This window comes from Cupressus sempervirens, chromosome 8 (assembly GCF_028749045.1).
Source record: "Cupressus sempervirens isolate cs-2001-9-10 chromosome 8, ASM2874904v1, whole genome shotgun sequence".
Taxonomy (NCBI): Eukaryota; Viridiplantae; Streptophyta; class Pinopsida; order Cupressales; family Cupressaceae; genus Cupressus; species Cupressus sempervirens.
Window position 1 is genome coordinate 279,581,022 of NC_143125.1, and position 23,047 is coordinate 279,604,068.

The window sequence follows — 23,047 nt, forward strand, 5'->3', positions numbered from 1 at the left end:
GGAAAAGATGAGAGGTTTCTAGAAGAAGGGGACCAGTGAAAAGGGGTTGGATATTAGGGTTACAAGGATGATAGAGTTTTGACCCCCTCAAATGATGAAATTCTTGCTCACAAAATGGAGAGGAAGAGAAAATTGATGAATTCTCAGGAGGAGGGAGTTGAGAATTATATGAAGAAGGTGGCACTAGAAAATGAGGAATTTGGGGATCAAGAGCAAATTCTAGATTTTGACAAGGATGAGGGTGAGGCTGAAATTACTAAGGGACCCTTAGGAAGCCCCAGAACCATTTTGTAGGATGTTGAAAATTTGAAATAGCAAATGCAGTTTATTGCTAAAGAAGTGGAGCAAGTTGGAAAATTAGCCAAAGGGGAGCACACTTTAGGTCAACATGTTGATAGGCTTTTAGAGGTTATTGGAAATGCTGAAGAGGTTAAAAAACTTATGAAAAAGATTCCACAGATTGAAGCCAAAAATAGGGTGTTGGAGAAGGCTAATAGTGATAATCTAAAGAAGGTGACAAGACTGGAGGCCAAGGTGAATAATGTGGAAAAGAAGATTAAAAAAATGATTGATAATAATAGTAATGCTTTAAAGACTATGGAAGATAATGTGAGCAGTCTCCTCAATAAGCACGATCAAGATAAAGGATAGGATTCCCCTACCATTGCTGAGAACCAGGGACCTAGTAAATGCACATAGGCTCATTCTAAGAAGAATGAGGAGAAGAACAAGATGGGAGAGGTGAATGCCACTGTAGAGAATATGCACATCTTGGTAAACTAGGATGTTGACCTACTGAAGACTATGTAGTTGTTTGGGTGTTGATTTTTTGTTGTTCCTTGCTGTCTTTTTAGCTTTGTTTCTAGTTGGCCTCCTATTTTCCTATTTTTTTGTGCTCTTTCTAGAGGTTTGTTACTTAGTAAACTATGATTTTAGACTTAGATGGTAGCTTTATGCTTTTTTCTCTAGACTTTTGGTTACTTTGTAAATGGTTTCGGGTCCTTTGAAACTTATTTTTACTTAATCAAAACTATAATAATTTTATTGTATTAAGTACCAATAGTTTGAAACCCAAACTTGTACATGATGAAAATGAATAGAGGTAAGAGGGCATACACGAAATATGCAATCCAAAATTAATGTCTTGAAGTACACTATTTTTAATTCCAAGTGTGTTCTTGGATGAGGAGTAATGCTTGCAATAAATGGTTAGCATGGTAGAAAAAGGCATAATTGCTTTTAAAATATGGTAGAAACCTTTTTATTTATGCTATCATAAAGAAATACAAAGAAACACAATATCCATTTATATATTAAAGAGATAGTTTTAATTGTATCTACCAACATTAGTTTGAAACCAAGACACATATGTGAGGAAAATGTATAGAGATATGAGGGAATACAAGGAAACTAAAAATCGTAATTGCCTTGGTGAAGCACACATTTGTAAATTAAAGTGTGGGAATAGATTTAAAAGAGTGCTCAAACTTGTAGTATAATGTATTATACAAACAACTTAAATGTCAAGCATAGGCTGAGATAGCATACAATGGGCATATTTTTTCCTAGTGTTAAGGAAGCATATGTAAGAATATGTGCAATGCATGCATATGCTAAAATAATTGTTAGAACTACATTAGATTCAATTTAGGGTAAAAATTGATGTTTTTGCAAAGAAGGATAGCAAGAAACATAAACATATAGGTGAGTGTGCAAATTAGATGCATAAATATGTGATATATAGAAGTTGGTATATAATATTGTGATATGACAAAAAGCCATTGTAGTTAAATGTATGTGGGCTATATTTTAGAAATTATAGAACACTTTATATAATTAAACAAATATAGTGTATTTTTGACAAATCTCAAATATGTAGGGATAAAGGAAGAATAAAAGTGCATAAGTGTTGGAGATACATGTAAGGCACACTTGTGTACAAAATATAACTGATTTTTTCCAACTTAAACTTCAATAAGTTTTTAATATAACAGAGGAGAAATAGAAGGTCAATTTGTTCATTAAAATAATAGGAAATGTTTTAAAAACATCTATCTTTTAAAGATTTATACAAGAACATCCATTGATAAACACGAATATAAGACAACACAAGTGAAACATGTTCTATGGATAATTACAATAGTATTGAAATGCATGACAAATAAAGGGTGCATTTCCTTCTCTATAATACTCATAAACATAAATCTCCCTTAGATAAGTGTAATACCTATAATAGTTGAGTTTTTGTGTATTGATTTCTTGCAAATGTTCCTCCACTCTAATGATCTCAAAATATTTAACATCACATGTATGTATACTTGCTGCTATTATTTGTGCATACAATTTAACACAATTCAGTGAAGCACAATTTGCAAGATTTTGGATTTCAATTTGAGGAAATTCATTCCAATTTATAGATACATTAGACCCCGTATATTGCTGCAATTTATTGACCTTTGATTTACTACTCGAGATATCTATTACCTAGAGAGGTTGTGTGGGATTATTCATGGCCTAGAAAACCAAAGGTTAAGTTTGAAAAAGAGAACCAATAACAACATTTATAGTATTAAATCATATTAACTTGGATAGGTCACAAAAGTGAAAGCAATATTCAAAAAAATAGAATATTGTGTAAATGTCACTTGTACCATTCCAATTAATTCTTACATATTATAAAATGTTGTGCATGTAAACACAAATGAAACATGCATAAAATAAAGTAAGTATGAAACTAGTATTGCATTTTGAACAACAATGGATGGGAATTAACTTGGTCTAGATGATCTATCCAAATTTTCTCTCAACATAATTATTAGATATTTTCCCCCTTACTTCAATGTTTGCGTTATAGAGTGTGATCATTCTTAGTAACTTAGACGGACTTACTTCCTAATGAATGAAATGATCACTTTCGATTGAACATATTCTACAAACTAGACCTAACCTGGGTCTAGTAGTGTGATTTGATCTTAGATGATATAATTAGTGTCACTATTGATAATTTTATTAGTTTTTTGTCCATGTCTATCTTGTTGATTTTAATCATGCTTAGAAAAAACTTACTTCAAAATGTAGGTAAGTTCTAGGTTTGTCTCAAGCCTAATAAACAATAAGTTTCTCATACACACAAAGTAGAGTAGATATTCAAAATACTCTTAGTGTAGGTTTTTCCTTGTTAGTGTATGTTGAAAATAAAATGTAGTTCCCAATTCAATCAAAGTTCAAACTGAGACAAGCATGTAGTTAGGAGAGTTATAATATTTCCTTGTAGAGAAGGTGATCTTCTATTTTGATGCCCTCTAGAACATAATTTCAAATCACATTGCACTTTAAGAGTTAAAATATATTATTTGGTTGAGTTCTAGAATTATAAAGATGTTATCTTTATAAATAAAAAAAATATTTATTTAATTTAAGTCCTATTGGCTTTATTCTTTAACACATATTTTAAATTTGATATATAAATTAGAATTACTAATAGTATGAAAAAAGGAAATTTATATTATAATATGATAAAAAAAATTATCATTGTATATAATTGTTTTTTTCAAATAAAATAATATTATATTATAGAAAGATCCAATTTATATTTTATAAAATTAAATCCAATTTGGAAATCACTCACATCAAGGCTATAAAATAACAGGTCTAGGATTTGGGTTAATATCATCAAAAATAGAATTCTGCTTAGAGGAGTGAGATGGTTGGTGGGTGAGGGTAGTCAAGTGAGATTCTGGGAGGATACCTAGTTGGTAGGTAAATTGATCATCCGTTTGAAGTTTGGTGCTCTAAGGGACTATATCCAACAAATAATGGGAAATAAGGTGATGGACTATCTTGGGGTTGGTAGGAGTGGAGAAAGATTCATTTTACTCTGGGTTATTTGAATGGGGGGAGTCGAGTGGAGGAGTTTCTCAAAGGATATAGAATACCAGGGGTGGCTTAGGAGTATACTTTCATTTGGAAGACTACTTTGGTTGAGGAATTCTCTATTTGTTTAGCTTATAGGATGATTTTTGAGAAGGATATGGAGCCTAATTATTGGCAAAATATATGACTCAATCATTTGATTCCAAAAGTCAACTTCTTCTAGTGGGTCACTATGCATGGGGAGATTCTAACGATTGACAACCTTAGAAAAGGGGGCTTCAAAATACCTAATAGATGTTATCTATGTAAAGAAGAGGAAGACAGTATTCCTCACCTCTTCTTGGATTGTAGCTTTTCAAAAAGTATTTGGGGAAGGTTACTCCAAGAGCTGGAGGTGGAGTGGGTCTTCAACAAAGGGATTGAACAATTTGCTGAGAATTGGCAAAGCCTATTCAACCACCCCCTTCTTGAAAAAATGTGGAATGTGATCCCCCCATGTCTGCTGGAACATTTGGAAGGAGAGAAATACTAGTCTTCAGAAATGAAGAAAGAAGTAAGGAGATTATAACTAGATTGATCATCAAGATGATTGTGGATAACATGCAGATGTGCAAGTGGCAGAGGTCATCGTCTCTCCCTACTCTAGGTGAAAAAAGGATCACTAGGAATTGGAATCTTGATGAAGGATTCATTGAAGTTGATAATTTAAAGTAGTTAGCAAGAGCTAGGACAAGATGGTGCCCTCCAAAGGATAGTTGGGTTAAACTAAACTTCGATGGTGCAACAAGAAGGGATGGGTCAGCTAGGGGGGTATGATAAGGGATATCAATGGTAGAATGTTGTTGGCTTATGCCAATAATCTAGGTAAGGCTTCTAATAACCTTGCAGAGGCTATGGATCTCCTTTAGAGCTTGAAGATGACAGTTGGAGTGGGTTGGGAGAATGTGATGATTGAAGGAGACTTGAAGGTTATCATAGATACAATGAAGGGCAATATGAAAGTGCATTGAGCGATTAGAAGGGTAATTGAACAAGTATGGAATTTATTAATGATCCTAAAGCATAATAATATACAAAATATTTACTAGGAGGGGAATGTGGTGGTAGACACGATGGTAGTGACTGGTCTAAGAATGCATGGTTTATATTGTTGGAGAGATAGGGGCATTACCAAATTTGGTAATACCTCTAATGCATAAGACAACAACCTATGATTGGGTGTATGTGGAATGGTTTTATTGATAAAGATTACAACTCAATACTCAATCGACTGATGGGGATGGGTCACCATAGATAAATGATGAGAATTTATGAAAAGAGTACTCCCAATTATAAAGAAGCGAGGTTAGAGAGGGACAGAAAATTAAAGTATGATTCAGCTATATTTTTCATTAATTCCCTTATTATGAGTTTGTATTAGACATTGAGTAATAATTCAAATGTCTAACAACATCAATTTTTTTTTGATGATGAGACAAAGTGGAAAAGGAGTAGTGGCAGCTAGCATGTGGTACCTAGATTGAGAAAAGACATGGGTATTCATGACATTAAAGGAATTTATGGGTTTTATTTTGTGCAACTTCTATTTTTGCATAAGAATGTCTATAATTTTAGAGTTTGACCCTGCCCTAAAATTTTGAATAGTGTTGTATGCATGAATATGTGGCCTCTACTAACACACACACTTCAACACGGTCATTGTATGTGAATTCATCCCGAAATGAACATTGGATTGTTCATCCAAAAATTAGCTTGCAAAGCGACCTGTTGCCTTCTATCTAAAGGGAATTGCTTATTAGATATCCCTAGATTTGAGGTGTTTAAGCAACCAGACCCTGTAAGAATGAAGGATTTAAAGAAATGTAGCTAATCTATATGATTGTGCAGATTAACCTAGAATGAGAAATGCATTCTAATCTAAGAACATGTAAAAGAAACTAGATTAATCATATGCATATTATGCTAAATGAAAATAAACTAGAAAATGAATATGAAAGTAGGGAGCTCAAATGAATGCACAATCCAGCAGCAATTCGATGCAAATTCTCATTCAACCTCCCAAAATGAAGAGATGAGGGTCTCTTAAATAGACTTTCCTGGAATCCATCAATGGTTGAGATTGATTTCAATCGACGGTCAGGATTAAAGGTGAAGTTCAATCATAAAGGGAGATTCCCAAATTAAAGGGAGTTAACAGATTTAATTTGAGTAAAATAAGGAGTTAACTGATTCAATTTGAGTAGAAAAAGGGGTTAACTGATTTAACTCATTTTTGATCAATAGTGAACTGGAAATTTCCCTTTTTTGAACTGAAGAGAGATTTTGGTGAAATATTTAATTTAATAAAATGAGATATGCTCTCATAATTACCTTTTCTATTTAATTAAATAATCTATTAATTAATTAGAGATACTTTTCTTATTTAATTAAATAACTTCATTTAATTAATTAGGAATGGCTTCCCATTTAATTAAATAACTTTGTTTAATTAATTAGAAATACCTTTCCCATTTAATTAAATAATTACATTTAATTAATCAAGATAGGCATATTTATTAAAATAAATAAATTTAATTTCATAGTACATTAGCCTTTAGGATATAATTTAATTTAATTAAAATATAAATACTTAGTAATTAAATTAAATATTAATCAATAGGTTTAATGCAACTAACATGAGTACGTACCATAGGAATTAAATAAGAAATATGATGAATGCAGATTAGGGTCTTCTGCATCTGACAATTAAGCCAAGTAGCGAATAGCAAAATGAGAATTACCTATTAGAATAGGACTTAGAAATTATCAGAAATAGACTAGAATTGGTATAATGGAAATGAGCCAATTTTGGGGTATTACATTTTGCCCCTCTTTGAATGAATGTGCAAGCAACACATTCAACTCAAAGATAATCAGAAAGCATGATGCAATCATGAGATTGGTTCCAAAGGTGATGATACAGAGACCAATTGATAAGATTTTAAGGACTATCTCTAGAACATAACTTAATCCTAAGGGATCCAAGCAGAGCACTTAGATACCTAATATTGATAGCATTTAAAATATTGTCTCCAGAACGAAGTGTAATCTTTAAGGATCTAGACAGAACATCTAGATACCTGAAATTGATAGCATTTAGAAGATTATCTCCAGAATGGAGCTTAACCTTCAAGGATCTAGATAGAACATCTAGATACCCGAGATTGAAATCATTTAGAAGACTATCTCCAGAACAGAGCTTAACCTTCAAGGATCCAGATAGAACACCTAGATACCTAAGATCGATACAAGATAACGAGGTCCAATCATGAGTCATAGAATAATCCCTAGAACAAGGTTTGATTCTTAGGAGTCGGGGTTTAGATTGTCCCAATACCTATCTATCGAACTCTAAGAAGAGTTGTTATAAGGTTCATCAATTGATGAAAAGATAAGATAGATGGCAAAGATACCAAATAGAAGGGAACAAAATGCCCCAAGTGATGAGATGCCCTAAGTGATGAGAACATAAGATGGAAACTAGATGCGTTGGGTAGTGTAACGTTTCCACCAAGAACTCCTGTCGAAGATCATTTTTTGGCATTTGTAGAAGGGAGGCCAGAGTGGCCATGGTGTTAGCCACTTTATTATCTGTGCATGGAACCTGTTGGAAGGTGATGTGTGCAAAATATTTCATCAAGTCATCAACCATGCGTTTGTAAGGAATTATTTTTTCATCCTTTGTTTGATACACATCATTTACTTGGTTGATGAAAAGCTGAGAGTCATCGAAGATATCCAACTGATCTACTCTCCGTTCAACTACAATTTTCATACCATTGATCAAAGCTTCATATTCAGCAATGTTATTTGTACAAGGAAATAGAATCTTGTACGCTTTGGGAAATGAGTATCTCTATGGTGTAATGAAAAGTAATCCAACACCTGATCCTAGTTGTGTGAAGGACCCATCGAAGAACATAACCCATGTATGGTGAGTGAGTGTTAGAATTGACTCATCTGGAAAATCAATGTTTATTGGTAGAAGACTTTGCATGGGTGCCTCGGTCAGCTGGTCTACAATTGCTTGTCCCTTTATAGCTTTGTGTTCAACATATTGGATGTCAAAATCACTTAGTATCATGACCCATTTAGCCAATCTTCCTTTGAGAGCTGCCTTACTGAGAAAGTACTTTAATAGATCTATTTTAGCCACAAGCCGTGTAGTGTGGGCAAGCATGTAGTGTCTCAACTTTTGGGAAGCAAAGACAACTGCCAAGCAAGCTTTCTCAATAATGTTGTAGTTTTTCTCATAAGAGACCAATGTTTAGCTCAAGTAATAAATAGATCTTTCTTTGTTATCATTGTCTTCCTGAGCCAACAAGATTCTCGAAGATGTTTCAGTAGCTGAAATGTATAAAAACATAGGCTTCCCATGCATAGGAGGCAACAGGATTGGTGGATTGACAAGATATCATTTAATCTATGTTAAGCTTTGCTCACAATCCTGGCTCCAATTGAATTTCACACCCTTATGTAGGGTCTTTGTGAAGGGTTGTGATTTATCCGCCAGTTGTGAAATAAACCTGCAAATAGATTGAAGTCTTCCCTGTAGTCCTCTCATCTAACTGATGTTTCGAGGTGGTGGCATGTCCATTATTGCTTGTACCTTTTCTAGATCTACTTAAATTCCCTTTGCAGAAATAATATATCCTAACAATTTTCTTGATGTGACACCAAATGCACATTTCTTAGGATTGAGCCGAAGACTAAATTTTTCCATATGATCTAGGATGGGTCCCAAATTGTGCAAATGAGTATTGTGTTTAGCACTTTTGACCAAGGTATCATCAACATAGTCCTCCATGGTTCTATGCATCATGTCATGGAAAATTATAGTAACAGCCCGCTGATATGTAGCTCCAACATTCATTAAACCAAATGGCATCACATTCCAACAAAAGGTTCCCCATGCACATGTGAAAGCTATTTTCTCTTGATCTTCTAACGCAATTTTTATCTGATTGTATCCAGAAAAACCATCCATAAGTGAGTACATCTCATAGCCAGCCATCATGTCCACAATCATATCAATATTAGGGAGCGAAAAGTCATCTTTAGGACACGCCAAGTTAAGATCATGGAAGTCTGTACAAACTCTGATAGACTTATTGTACTTGGACACAAGGACAATATTGGATATTCATTCAACATAATCAATTGCACGAATGAAACCAACTTTTAGGAGTTTCTTCAATTCAGCTTTGACGAGCAATGCAACATGAGGATGCATTTTCTGAAGCTTCTGTTTAACTGGTTTTATGCCTGGTGCTATGGACAAGTAATGCATAATAAGATTAGGATCCAATCCTAGCATGTCAAAATATGTCCAGGCAAAATTTATTTTCTTTCCTTTGAAAAAGGAAATGAATTGTTCCTTCTCTTCCGATGACAATGACTGCGCCAAATGTATCACATGAGGATATTTTTCTATGCCTAGGTTAATTGGCTGTGTCGGCTCTATTAACACTAATGATCTCTCCTAAAAATGACTAGGAAGGACATCAAATATCTCATCCACGAGTGCCTTAGAGAGGTTTTCACCCTTGGATACATCTTTTGTTTTTACTTTTTTGGGATCCGACACTGCCCCAATGTGGTTTTCACCATCAGACCTCTTGCATTTTTTCTTTTTAATTATGTGACTGAGATATTTGATGTTAGCCTTAGTCATGTTGATGCTCTTCTCATTGGTGGAAGATGTTATAGGTTCGATAGCATTTAGGTAATAGGCAAGAGCATAATCATTCTAGAATGTGGGGACTTCGTTAGATGCATTGGGGTTCCAGTCTATAAGCTCAAGATGTGCGAGTGAGAGAGTAGTGGCTGGTTCAATTGCATTCACAGTATAGTCATTAAGTGCGTGGACCAACAATTCAAGACCTACAGTCACCTCATCCATAGGTGTATTCAAACACCTAAGAGTACGAACGTTAGTAATTGATGACTCTAGGACACTAGTTGGATCAGACCCCCATGACCTAACCCTAGACATTTCACTTACTTCAATTTGATTTTCATAGACATGCACTTGGTCAATGTCTTTATCAGTAGTCACTTCTGAAAGATTGTCAAATTCATATTCATGAGAATCGGTGCTACATGGTGAGAGACTATAGAACTCCCCAACAGTGATAGGGACATACTCTCCTTTAGCCTCTGGATTCTTACACAAATACTCAATATGGCATGACTGACTAGATTCTCCCTTTTCTGGATGATATTTGAGTTGCTCAGCATTGTCCTCAGAAGAATCACTAGTATCATCCACAATGCTAACACGTGGCACAAAGTCATCTGGCTTAGCAAAGAACTTAGCAAGATCATAAGGAATAGGATGAGGATAAGAATCCTCATCATTAGATTCTTCCTCTCGAGTACCTGACTCAGATTGTGACTCATTTTTAGATGAACTCTCAATTATGGGTATGAATTTATTGGATCCCAAATGGAAAGGGGCCTTCTTAAACCCTAGGCCAGTTGTGTCACCGTTGCTTCGAGCTGTTGCTTTGATAGGATCTATTAAACCATTATTATTGCACCCAATAGGGCTAGTTCCCTTGTAACCAAAATGCTTCATAAGCTTAAGACCAGACCCATACTTCTTAGGAGTGATTTCTTGAGCTTGTTCTGTTAGGTCTACTAGAGCCTCTTCTTTGTAAAGCCATGCAGCAATGGCTCTGTTTTCACTTTCATCTTCTAAGGGAATTGTAGCTTTAACAAAAGTGCCATTAAACTTGGTCTGAGGTGTCAACACGAATGACTTCTTTGCTTCTAAGGGTCTCCCAAAATGTTGAGGGGACTCTGGAATAGATGTTAATGACAACATTGGTTCCATGTGGTACTCTCCCATACTAGTTTCTTTTAATTTAAATGACTTCTCAATTTGTTTTAGCTTATTGTTGTGACAATCAGTAGACTCCCGGTTAGCAGGGACAAAAGAATCAGCAACTTTGATCATATTGTAGGTGTAGCTAGTAGTGGCATGAATAGTAACTTCGGAGCCATGAAATGGGAATTTAATGCATTGGTGGTATGTGGATGTCACAACGTGCATCTCATGTATCCATGGCCATCCCGACAAAATGTTGTAGGCTAAGAAAATGTCAAGCACCTGACAGGTGACATCCCTTTCGACAGGACTGACGCGAATTGGTAAAGTCACAAGACCTAGTGACTTTTGTTCTACTTCATCATACACTTTAATAGTGATCTTTCATTGAGGATCAACAGAGTCCTCAAAATAATCCAATTGTCTAAGCAGAGTAGCAAAAACAATATTTAGGCCAGTGCCATTGTCAATGAGTACCCGACAAACACGTGACTGGTGGATCATAACCTCAATGTGTAGAGGCTGATTGTGTGGGTGATTCAGTGAGTTGTCATCCTCCTTAGAGAAGGTCGTAAGATGAGGTGAGGTTAGGTGACCTACCATGGATTGAAATTGCTCAAGATTAAGATCTTAAGGAACGTTTGCCTCAGTGAGGGCTTTGTCCAAAATTTTCTTGTGGGTAGGCAAGATTTTAAGCAGCTCAAATATGGAAATATGAGCATCAGTTCATTTCAACTGATCTAGAACACTATAATTGGTTGCAGTCAAGTTCATTGTGTGTTTTGCACCTTTACCAAATGGACCAGCAAGGGTTTTGTCCTTGTGTTGTTCAAGATTTGAAATAGGAGGTGTAGGGCCTTTGAGCACCAACTTCGCATGAGAGCGAGTAACAGCGTTAACACAATGTTGCAAAGACACATTATCCATGTTATTGGAAGTAGGGCCTCTTAAGACAAATGGTGTCTTGGGTTTGTCATTATCTTGCTTCCGATTTATGGTAATAACGTCACAGTATTCAAAATCTATAGGTTCAACCATGTGAATGACATTATCATCATTGGAATATGTATAGTTGACCTTATTGTAGGGTTTTGGTTTCGAAGTCTCTCCTTTTTCATAAGCTGGGAAAGGCTCTTTGAATGCCTTGTGGTTCGAGTTTTTGTTATGTCCATCTACCACAAGTTCACCATCATCAATCATGTCTTGGAATTTATGACGCAAGTTTATACAGTTGCTGGTTTTGTGTCCCTTGTTTTGGTGATACTCACAAAATGAGGTCTCATTCCACCATGGTGGACGTGGTTGTGGATCATAGGGACGAGGGTTATCCATTGGTGAGATAAGCTTGTGTTGTAGCAATGTTTTTTAAACCACATCCAAAGGTTCTCCCAAAGGCGTATACTCTCGCTTGGGTCGTGTTGCCCATGAGTTTCTCAATTTGTTCCCAAATGCCTTATTGTCAGGAGGAGGCTTCTTAGCATTTTTGGCCGCTTTGAGGTACTCTGTGAGATTAAATGCTGCTTTAGTAGGTTTGGGTGTGACATTATCAACAACCCCATCATGTACAATTTCTTGGTTCTTGTTGACATGTTTGGTTTTATCTTTGTTGGAAGTGGAACCTTGTTTTGTGTCTCTCTGAAGAGTGAGCTCACCTTTCTTAACCATAAATTCTTTGATACAGATAGCTTGTGTAATCATGTCTTCAAAGGTATGTGGACCTTGTAGTTGGACTCTATACTCGAAATTTGGTAAGAGGTTATAAGTGAAAATGTTGAGCTTCTTCGTTTTTGGGATTTTATGGGAATACTTAGTGTATAGTTGTCTCCACCGTTGGAGGAAAGTGAGAAAAGGCTCACCAACCTTCTGTTTAAGGTTGCATAGATCTTGAATATTTATAGGATGTTGAATGTTATGAGAATATTTCTGAACAAATGAATTAGCAATTTTTTCAAACGTCTTGATACCAAGAGGTAAATGTGAGAACCATTCCAAAGCCTGACCACCTAGGCTTCTAGGGAATAAACGCATGAGGTACGTTTGATTGTGTATAAACTCCATAGACAAAGCACCAAATTCTCGCAAGTGATCTTGGGGATCAGTGGTACCAAAGTACTTGTCATATCTGGGTAGTTCTATGCCTCGTGGGAAAGGCGACATGTTTATACTTTTGTCAAATGGGAATGAACAAAGAGCGTCCAATGTGTATGTCTTTGTGGGTTTCTCTTTCTCATGCATCATCTGAGCCAATTAGTCTTGCATAATTTTTAGTTGTTTTTGGAGTTTAGTGGTCTCACTTTCTTCTTCATGTGTGATAATGGTCTCCACATTGAAAAGTGTGGGCAATTTAGCTCCCTCTTGGGCAAGTTTGAGAAAGTACTTTTCTTTCTCTTCATTGAGTAGGATTCCCATGACCTTCTGAAAGTTTTTGTCTCTTCAAAATTTTGCTATGTGTTCAGGAAGGATTTCTACCTCTTCCTATTCCTCATCAGTGTCATATTCTTTCTCTTTCTCCTTGTCATCCCTAGGTTGTTCTTGATATCGATTATGACTACCCTGTTCAGGTTCACGATTAGTCATTATAGGAATGTGTTCAATTTCTGTACATTGTGTTTCAAAAGGGTCTAAGGAGAAAGGATCATACATTGTATTTGGGAATGTAGGACCTCTACCTGTTTCAGTATCCTCTTGGTAAAAAGGATTCCTAATTTTTTGCAAATTGAAAAATGTTCATTGAACTTGAGATGACCTTGCAGGTGAGGAAGATCGTGAAGATGCCTCACTAGCCAAACTGGATACAGATTGTGTAGAAAAGGGTAAGCTACCTCTATCATGATTATGACCCCTAGCATGACCACATCTAAGGTTATCAGGATAAAACACATTGCCACTTCTAGTTGTGACAGTCATAGGCAAGGACAAGAAGCTAGAACCTGGACAAGGACTACACTAAGACTGAGTCTCAAACAGGACAAGATAATAGTAAGAATGTTGTTCACTAAGGCACAAATGGTTTGATTTAAAGGCTAGAATAGCCAAAGATTATGACCACTATGACACAAAGTATGAAAAGCATTAAGACGAGGACCAAAATTACTTATGAGACGAGACTAGTCAAGGTATAAGACACAAGTCTTTAGCTAAGCGAAGTGTCACTGTTTCAAGACTATTTGCAAATAGAGAGTGACAAATGGATGCAGAAAAGGATAACATGCAGGCCGCAGATAGCTAGAACAGACCCAAATTGGTAATACTGATACAAAGTCTCGCGCGAAAAACCTTTACGGGTCACATGAAGAAGTTTTACAGGCCATGCGAAGACGTTTCTTTCTCGTGCGAAGGTCAATAACAGTGGTTTAATTTTGCGCAAAAGTGTTCAAGGATCGTGTGAAGATACATAACAAGAATTTAATTTTGCACAAGGACTAAATGGCTTCGCACAAGTTCCAGATGATTTCGTGCGAGACCTAAATGATTTCACGCGAAAGGGCAGAACAGTTTCACAACAGCGACTGATTTTAACAAAAATTTTGATCGTTCCAATAACCAGGCAGATGAACAGGCATGTAGAACAGCAAGAAAGTGATTTAAAGCACATCTGAGAATAATGAGGAAGGGAAAAAGCAACCTTGCGCATGAACAATCAAGTGACTTAGTTTGTGCTAATCCCTAAGAGAGCTATTTGTGTATGTTTTCAAAGAGTTTCGCAATCGCGCATACATCTCTAGAAAATAAAAGTTGGCCATCTCTAAGGTATTTAGTAATGGTTTGATTCTGCAACTTTTATGACTCACAGGGGTGACCTCCAATCCTGGCGCACTGAGGTTTTGACACAGTCTGAGAACTTAATCTTCAAGAGCTACTAGGGAGATCTGATAACCCACAATGAACCACACCCATGGAGATTTCTTCCACAAGGACATTTATATAGCAGTTTCACTACCATGGTGAAAATGGCTATTACCGCTTGAGGTTCCGTCAATGCAATTTTCCCTGTAGAGGAATTGTCTGCTATGATTAACCCTCTCTAAAGGTGACCGAATCACAATAGTATACCATAAGGGGAATTAGCTTCTAGATTCAAGGTTTTGACACCTTTTCACCTTTAGCCCAATCAAAGAAGATAGATTAATTCGACACGCTAAACTAAGAGTATCTCTTAAAGATCTATGATATCAAATCCCAGTGATCTATCAACCGCTTCGCAGAAAGGATGCCTTAATCAACAAGTTGAAGATTCATCTATCTGCGAGATGCTCAAAGTATCCTCCCCACCTACAAGGAATCCATCTTAGAGAGGAGTTTCACTAGGAACACACTCCCTCAAGATCCATGAATAGTGTTCATGGGGGCTTAATTACTATGTGTGTACAGATATCAATTTCCGAAAGAAAATCTATCCAAAAGAAATCAAAAAGCACAAGGTGGTACACTTAACGCTTTAACTAATGTGAGGTAAGTCCAAAGATGTGGAACATTTAACCCCTCACACAAGCTAACATGAGTCCACAACTCAGAAACTAGTGAGTTCTAGAAAGCACAAAAGGGTTTCCTAGTGGAGCCTTCAACGCTTCTGTCCTATAGACCCCTCCCCTTTAATGTGGTGCTGATCTTGCAACCACAAGGTGGAACGAGGGGCCGATGGATTAGCGAGTCCAATAACCCAAAATAGCTATCTAAATCTATCACTAGTACCTAAGCCTGCTAAATGAATACTAATGGAGATCACACCCTAGTATCAAATTATGCATGTGTTGTAAAATGAAAATACGGAAGGAAACACACACAAGCTCGACACGAGAGATGTTTGTTTTAGATCCAAATGAAGTGTTATCAGCTGAGGAAGGTTACCTAATGATCCTCGCAATGTCCTTAGTAGATTTTACCTATTTTTAGTGACTTTATCACACTTTTCCTATTGTCTCGCAAACCACTATTATGTTGTTCCAAAAAAATTAGAAAACACAGAAACACTAGAAATCGCGAACAGTTAGCAAAAAAACTAGAAAACACGAAAATCAATGCAAAAAAAATGCCTTTGTCAACAAAGTTTTGTGCGAAATTCCTGACAGCCCATGCGAAGAAGTTTTACGGCTCGCGCGAAATTATATTCGGCTCAGGTGAAGAAACAGGTTTAGTGCAAATTTTTACGCGCCAAAGAACTTTCTCGTGCGATGCGGAAAGAATCTTCGCACGAAGATTTTGGATCCTCGCGCAAAAATGAACAGTCTTGCACGAAGATTCTCAAATCTATATGGAACAATACAAACAGAGAACAAAAAATGATTGAAAAAATACAGAAAGAGGCCAGAAAAATTGATTTTTGGGCCCCACGGTGGGCGCTAGAAATGTATGCGTGAATATGTGGCCTCTGCTAACACACACACTTCAAAGAATATGGATATGGGGGGTGACCTAGTGTGTATTGAATTGTTAAAGATTGAGGAAACTGCCCAAAAAACACTTACCTAGTACATGTTAAAGGAGGGGGGTCTAGTCATGTTCATGGAGGTGATGAATGGTTATGTCAAGAGTTGTTTTCTTCAATTTGTGAATTCCTAGGAGGAAAAAAGGGTAACAATGAATGGCATCTCATTCCAGGTGTCTGAGGAAATTATTTCTTTGGCAACAGGTCTTATGTCGAAGGGTAGAAAATGGAAGAAAGTGATCAGAGTTGCAGACAAGGATAGTCTATGTTGCTTCTTCTAGGAGGGTGAGGAACCCATTTGCCATTGTGGTGGGTTTCTTAGGGAAAAGCTTCCAGAGCCCTGGAATGAGGTGTGTCTGGTGTTGATGAAGTATCTAACTCTCAAAGGGAGGTACAAGGTTTTCTATTACTATCATTTTCCCCTCCTAAACTATTTCAACCATCATGATAGTCTTTTTACTCCCTTCTTTCTATTGCATATATTACTATCCTTCACCAAGGTTTAATGTTCCACCTATACCATTTTTATTTGGCTCTATTACCTCCTATAATTGTGGAGGTTGATATCCCTACTATACATAATCCCCATCCCCTTCAAGTCCCTCTGAGAATTACTAGACCTAGGGACCCCACCCCCCAACCCTTGCCTAGCAGGTCTCCTAAGGAGACAAAGAAGACCCCACGTGGTACAAAAGGGAATTTGGAGAAAGGGAAAGAGAAGGAAGTGGTGGATTTAGAAGAGGAAGTCAAATAGGGTAGAAGGAGGTTTGGGAGACTTACAAAAATGAAAGCTAAATAGAAAATGAGAAGAACTTCCTCACAGGTTCAAATGAAATGCCCCCAAGCAACGAATGAAGTAGAAGATGCTAAATTATAGAGTAGGAAAGGATGATGGTAGAGATATGGAGGAGGGGGCATCAGGTTCTTTTTCTTTGGGCTCAAGAGGGGAGGGAAATGAGGGTATGGAGGTGACTCATGTCTCTAAGTCTCTCATGATGAACACGGTGGACCTCATACAAGATCAATTCCCAGAGATAGTGGAAAATTCCCCCCCTCTTACAATGGAGTCCTCCTTGACTTGGGTGACTCCTATTGGAAAAAATATTCCTAATTCTCTAGTTTTGTAGGTTGACAGTGTGGGTAGGCAGATGGACAAGTCGAGAGGGAAACTAGAGGAAATGGTGGAAGCCCTAAATCTAGGGCCAAAGGAACTGAGAGATAAACTACATATCCTAGAGGATAGGTTTGACCTATTGAAAAAATTCACTATCAAGGTGAATCATGCAGTGGTTACTACCTTGCATTTGCTAAGGGACATCTAAGAGGAGGACCTGATTTAGGAGGATGCCAAGTTGTTGTTTGGGTTCCTGGAAAAAGATTGGGCAACAATCCTAAAAATGAGGGAAAGCCTTGTTAGTGCCTTGTTTTCTTATGGTTTTGAGTTTTTGGTTTTGTTTTAGATTAAGGTAAAAATAGGTTTTTAAGGGTACCTGAAACCCTTAACAAAAAAGTAAAAGATAAACCAAAAAGCACAACCAAGTTTTACAAGGACCTAAAACCTACAGTTTAAAAGTTACAAAATTAGGTTTTACAGGGACTTGAAACCACAAAATAAGACCATAAAATGAAACCCAGTTTTACAAGGACATGGAACCTAGTTTTTAAACAAAATGAAAAAAAACTAGATACAAAACCTAGACCAGAGACCACTTACCGGGACCATAACTAGAACAGAGACCAGTTACTAGTGACACCACTAGCTGCTACTGTAGCTCTTTGATCATTTTCACCACCTCTTTTCTCACCTCCATAGTGCTTTGAATGGTATTAGTAGCAGATCCCCTAGTTACCTCAATTGCCTTCTTTCTTGAACTCTGCCTTGTTCTTTTACTTGGACCACCAGGAGACATGATTTCTTCTTAATTTCTCTTCCCTAAGCTTGCAGCTACTGCACAAATACTAGAAGTAACCTACTCTATCTTATTACCACTCTCTTTGATCAAAAGATGAAGTTTGTGTTCATATTCCTTTAATTTATCTAGTATATTAATAACCTAAACTTCCATCTGAATGATCTTTGCATGGTCAACTTCCTGGTCTTGCTGCATCTCTTTCCCGCTTTTTTTTTCAAATTCATTAACTCATTATACATCTAGGAGTTAGCTTGAAGAGAGGAATCAACTTTAAGGTTAGTATTGTGTAGGAAAGAAAGAATAATGTCCTTATTAGTAGATTCATCCTTCTCCTTCCCCATTTCTTCCTTACCAGTAGACTCGTCTTTCTCTTTCCTTGTATCTTCCTCTATATTCACAACATCCTTGCCAATGATGTCCTCCTTTTCCTTTGCCATTTCTTATTTTTCATCCCTCACTCCCTAGTTATGCTCACTTTGATTTATTTCCTCTTCTCCAACATTATCTAACCCTATGTTTTTATCATTGCTTTCATCAACTTTATCCTTACCAGTCTCACCCTTACTGCTAGGGTAACCCTCCAAGTTTGAGCTGAAATATCCCACATCTGTATTCTCCTCCTCCTCCATATTTTTTTCATCATTATTATCTAAATTCTCAGACTTAGTAATCTCATCCACATTTTTCTGAGGAGTTTCTTACCTCAGACTCCTCCTTCTCCCACTAACCCCTTACTCTTCCTAGATTAGGTTTCACTAATAGAGCCCTTCTTTTTCTAAGAGGGAGGGGAAGACACAATAGCCTTGTTCTTACAATAATTCTCAATAAGTAGGATTAACCTTTCATGTAAAATTGGATGAGACTCTTTTTTTTATGAGCTTGAAGACTTTGGAGCAAATAAAATCTTAGATAAAAAGGAAATGAGATCCTATCCTTATACCAAAAATTATTCAGGAACAAAAAGTGAAATTTATGAACATACTTAGCTCTACCATCTAAAATAAAATACTCATAGATGCAAGAGAGAACGTCTTTCTAGATAACCCTAATTTGACCCAACTCATAAAATCACCATTCTTCTCCAGATTCTTTCCCCCTCATCCATTTTTAGAAATTTCTTAAATGAAGCATTTGAAATACTTGTTTCCTTACTGAATTTTATGCCCTCCTTAAGCAAGCCAGTTACCTCGGCTATGAAATCTTCAAACAAATGCACCATCATCCCGTGCATAGAAATCCTATCCTTGATCCAATTTTTGAAGAATGCCTCTATGACGTGTGGTTTATAGCCATGAAGGCACTCTAGATAAGTGGTGACATTAATATTTTTCAAAATCTACCAAACAGAGGCTTTGGCCTTCCTTGCTTTACAGTTCTTAGGTTCTTGTTTTCTTGGTTCCCCACCCATTTACAAAGACTTTGTTTCACTGCAAAATGCCAAGGTCGAGTAGACAGGTAGACATTAAGTATTAAGTGAAGCCAAAGTATTCATTAAAACAACTAAGGTACCCATAAAAATATATACGTGCCAAGCTAGGATAATAATCACATTTACGTACTTTCTCAAGAAACTAACACTGGCTTCCATAACCTCACTTGCATATATCATTAAATTGGTAATATTAGCAAATATTTCCCTCCATTGTGTGAGTTCTATCATAATTAATAAGAGCTTTAAAATACACACTCCTACTTAAGTCATCATGCCATGTCATGTTACATTCTCGTTGGACAACATGGTTAGTGATCTAGTCAGCCACAACATTACCTTCACAGAAAGAATGAGATATAAAGACTTTCTCAAATTTATCCATTAAAGATTTAATTTCCATTACACTAGCTTTGATAGACCAAGTGATCTAACTTTTACCATTAAGCATATTCACAATGTTCAAGGAATCTCCTTCCATCCAAAGGTACTAGAAACCCGTTTCCATTGCTAACCTCATCGTATATAGAGCTGCAATAGCCTTGGCTTTATGGCTATTAGAAATACCAATAGGTATAGCAATTGCATCTATAATATTGTTGGAATATCTTATTGGAAAGAATACTTTTGAGGGGGGGGGGGGGGGGTGTGAATCAGAAATACTAGCTTCCTAATAGTTTCAAGTCCTTAATAACATATCTTTAAAATGAACATGCATGCATATAAACATTGAGCAATCATGAGAAACAAATATGCATCGCCACATAACACTTGAGATTTTGGTAACCCAAAAACCCTCCACAAATAAGAAGGTAAAACTAGGGTGGGGATGATACCCACAAAATCACTGCAGTAATAATGTTTGACCACTTCTGATGGTCTGCCTTATTAAAGGCCTGCCCTATCAAAGGCCTTACACTGTATCAATAGTGACTTGGTTAAAGGATTTACAAACACTTTACATGAAGTATTACCCTGTCAAAGGATTTAGTCACATAGTTAAAGGATCTACAAAATAGCAGCTAAGCTAACCTATCACCATAGGGTTTTCTTTCTAATACAATTGATGGAGAGTATTAGGTATAATAAACCTGATAGCTTACAATCCTTCGATTGCTGAATACAGGCACTTAATCTGCTTTCTCTGATATTGATCCTTTATGATCTAATACTCTTTTCTCTAAAAATTAGTTTTCCTTACACACCCTTGTCCATCCACTTCCATGCAATGAGATTTTTTCTTCCTTATAAAGACACTCGAAGACTTAGGGTCAGTTATGGATCTACGATCCATATTGAATCTCTGTTTCCTGCTTATTCCTTGCACTTTTATCATTAGTTGCATGCCTTCTCCATTTTTCTTATTGGTTGCATGGAGATTGCATAGGAAATATAAATGATTTGATTTTATCACTTAAATCCTTCGAGATTCATCATATGTCAGCTATGAAAATGGTTTTCATCTGAGTTTGTAAAGTTTCAAACTCATATGTTTATTCTAAGTTACTCGGCACTTACTACTTCTTGATGCTCGACACCTTCTATAACTTAGCTCTTGTATATGCTTGGTACTTGGATCATGCTCGGTACCTGCAGTCACTCGGCACTTGATCTTCACTCGGCACCTGAAGATTGCTCAGCACCTGAAGATCACTCGGCACCTGATGAATTTCTTGACTCGGCACACACTTTGGCTTGGCATACACAGTGTACTTAGCTTCAATGTAGAAAGTGGTTAAGTGTGTTGGCACTCAAGTGTCAAAACCATTTTTAGACTAACAATCTCCCCCTTTGACATGAGTGTCAAAAACACTTAACTAAGCAATATTTATCTAATCTTATGAGTACATTTACTGATCTGCTTGGTATATATACAGAGGTTTAACAAAAATTTTGTAACTTTTTAGCTTATAATATACTTTCTAGCTTATAATATATATACCTTAAAATTATTATAACTATTATAACTCCCCCTGAGTTGATCATACCAATGTCTTGTGTCATTATGTCTAATGTTCTCTTTAATATGTCTTCATAATATTATCTCCCTCTTAGAATATTATCTCCCCCTTTTTGATACTGATGTCAAAGGGTCCTAAATAGCAATGCCATGCTTGGCCAAATATTTCTTGTTTACCTCAAGGAGTATTTGGAGAGTTGCATCCCAGTTATTTAAGGCAATATCCAATGACTTTTTTTGGATTGCAAGCTCTACTGCGAGATCAACAAGTCCTTCATGTGTAGAAATATTTGGATCCTTCTTCAGGACTATTTCTACATACATTTTCTCCTTGTGCAATATTTCTAAGTGAGGAGTAATGGAGGCTTGAATTTGCATCAGCTTTTCTTTTATAGTGGTCTCTTTTGCTGATAATGTGGCTAATTCCCTCTGAGTGTGTAATGTTTGAGCAAATTGCTTTTCACTCTGTGTAGGGTCTGAGGGTAGTTGTGTGCTAGAAAGCTTTAATTTTCTCTCAAGGTTCAAAATTTTCTAATTTATTTCTTGTGTGAACCTAGAAAAATCACACAATTTTCTATAAAAGGAAAATATGTTCCCTAATACACTTTTTACATTTTCCAATTTCTTGGCTAGGTCAACCTGTCCCAAAATTATGTTATTAGCTATTTTATGATTGACTTTGCCTACAAACTTCTTTTCTGACCATTCCATTAGTTTTACATTAGTATCATGGTCTTCATTATTTAGTTGGTTAACTATATCAAATAATTACTCAAGTATTGGCCTATTTGCATCTGGAGGTTAAAGACTAAACACATCCATGAATATATCTTTTATTTCATTCATTGCCTATTTGTATTTGTAGTCTTTCCTCATTGCCTCTTTTCTCCTTCTCTTATCCAATGCACTTTGTATTTCATTCATCTTTTCCTCATTTAGAGTGCTTGAATCATAATAGGGTATTTTGATTTCTTCATCAAGCTTAGGAATACCATAATGGATGATCTTGGCTACCCTAGTAGAACTTGAACTTGGTGTACTAACATGTAAGGTCATTGTTTCAGTACTCTTCTTATTACTGGGTTTGGTGGGAGTTCCTATTTTAGGTAATTCAACTAAAGTTTTTATTGTAGAATCCTCTTTATTTTGAGTTTCTTCCTTATCCTCTTCTTCTTGCTTGTCTTCTTCTTCTTGTGTCACTACTGCTGGAGGAGTACTTGTTGTCTAAACTGTTGTTCCTGTGACTACCTCTATTGTTGCACTCAGCTCCTGATGAGTTTGAGTAGCTAATCTTGGTGGTGACCGAGGTGGTAGAAATGTAAGCCCAGTAGTTTGAATGATTTGAGGTGGTTCTTGTGGTAACACTTTGGCTTCTTTGAGTTTATCTACTGACTTTTGAAGATTATCCACATTGATCAATATAGGACTTGTACACAATTGTGCTTGTAAAGTTGTTTGGTCAAGGATCTTAGTAAGATCCACTATAGTTAATGGATTGATGTTTTGACATGTGGTGTCAACAACATCCTTAATCTTTATGATTTCTACGGGTGTGATAGGTGAGTGAGGCGGGCTA

General features: G+C 36.4%; 1 pseudogene; it reads right to left on the bottom strand.

Moving 5' to 3' along the window:
• LOC149542523 (myosin-17-like) overlaps positions 1-18,519 on the bottom strand; it is a 37,796-nt pseudogene extending 19,277 nt beyond the window's left edge.
• Between the last annotated feature and the right edge of the window lie 4,528 nt (positions 18,520-23,047).